Genomic DNA, 1,553 nt, shown 5'->3' with positions numbered 1-1,553 from the left:
GCCCCCGCCGCGGACAGCGCGCCGCCGCCAGGCGGCACTGGGGGCTCGCGAGGCGCCCGTGGGGGCCAGCGCTGACCCTCAGGGCGCCGGGGAATCCATCCTCATCTCCATCTCCGCCGCCTCCTCCTCCGCCGCCGCGCCGGCTTCCCCCTTTCCTGTTGTCAGTTGGGATCAGCTGATCGGAGTGAACTTCTCCCAGCTCGGACTAACAGGAAGGCATGAGCTGTGTAGCCCGGAGAGGGAGCAGCGGCTGGAGGCGGAGCGCGACGCCGGCGGGGCGGGAGACCCGCATGACCTACTGGGAGTTGTAGTTCACGTGGTTCTTCCTCTGCCTGCCATCCCGGAAGTGCAAGCCCCTGATGACTACAACTCCCAGATGGCAACACGGCTATTGCGAGCAGGCGGTGGAGACCGGCCACCGAGCATCTTGGGACTTGGAGTCTTTGCGTTGACTGTGGGTTCCGCAGGCTGGAGCGCGTTACTTAGGGTAGGGAATGGCGTTAAATTAGACAACTGATCTAATAACGTTTAGTGTAAGTGGGAAAGGACGAGGCAAATAGTACGGTTTCAGGTAACTCTCGTTTCACTACATTCTTTCACACACCCTTAAGCGCAAACCAGTAAAAATGAAGAGGTGCGACTCTTGTGGGAGACTTGTTTTCCTGTCAAGAGTATTCTGCAAACTCACGGTACATTTTTAATCCCTGCATATGCTTTTTTCTACTTAACTTCAGAATGTCCAACTTGTAAATAATCTTTACGTCAGGGTAACTTTCAAATTATTTTAAAATAAACTTTGAAGCTACAGTGCCTGCTAATGGTTAACACTTACCTGGCTTTTGTTTTTCCTTTTTTTTTTTTGGTACATTTTACATACATAATGATCACATTCATCATAGCGAATTTGTACCTTCACCTGATATGTCTCCTTCTTCTGTTTTCCCACTCCGCTCCCCTCCCTTCAACCCCTCTTCCCCTGCTTATTTACAAAAGCTTTGTTTCCTTTTCTTTTCCTTCTTTCTTTTTCTCGTCCCTTCCTTTCCCCTACCCTCTCCCATGTGCCTGTTCTCATTTGAACATTTTCTTCCCATTTCTCAATATCTATTGTACATTTTGAACCTGGCTCTTTAAAAAATGGCCTTATATTGTTTAGTGCCTTCGCTTTTTTTTTTTTTCCTTTCTTGGAATAGCAATGTAATGACAGGAGGACTGGTGCCTGAGACAGGGGCCTGTTGTAGATAAGTTCCTCGATGTATAGATGGCTAGGGTGAGCCATTTACTCGCTCAGATATTAAATTCCCACGAAGGAATTATACTCTGTAATTTCTCAAGTCTCTGCCAATTTTAATGTCGTATAATGCTCTCTTGATAATCGTTAACTCAGGAGAAAAAAACTGAGGTAAAGTGACTTGCCAAAGTCCACAGCAAATTATCGACAAGCTGAGATAAATTCTCATCTCCTGACTTGAAGTAGGAAACTTTTTACCTTACAATTCAAGGTATTAATTAGATCATTAATAAAAACCAAATCTGGGGCTGGGGATTTAGCTCAG

At 46.9% G+C, this 1,553-nt stretch overlaps 1 protein-coding gene across 1 annotated transcript in view; it reads right to left on the bottom strand.

Moving 5' to 3' along the window:
• Positions 1-244, bottom strand: part of Zfyve1 (zinc finger, FYVE domain containing 1) — a 54,438-nt gene extending 54,194 nt beyond the window's left edge. Inside the window, exon 1 of the mRNA XM_005409432.2 lies at positions 77-244. The gene's annotated coding sequence lies outside the window, so the exon portion shown is untranslated. The remainder of the gene's footprint in view (positions 1-76) is intronic.
• Positions 245-1,553: the final 1,309 nt, after the last annotated feature.

The sequence above is a fragment of the Chinchilla lanigera genome, unplaced genomic scaffold (genome assembly GCF_000276665.1).
Source record: "Chinchilla lanigera isolate Chin_1 unplaced genomic scaffold, ChiLan1.0 scaffold00122, whole genome shotgun sequence".
Taxonomy (NCBI): Eukaryota; Metazoa; Chordata; class Mammalia; order Rodentia; family Chinchillidae; genus Chinchilla; species Chinchilla lanigera.
The sequence above is the reverse complement of the archived record's forward strand: the minus strand, read 5'-3'. Positions and strand labels throughout refer to the sequence as shown.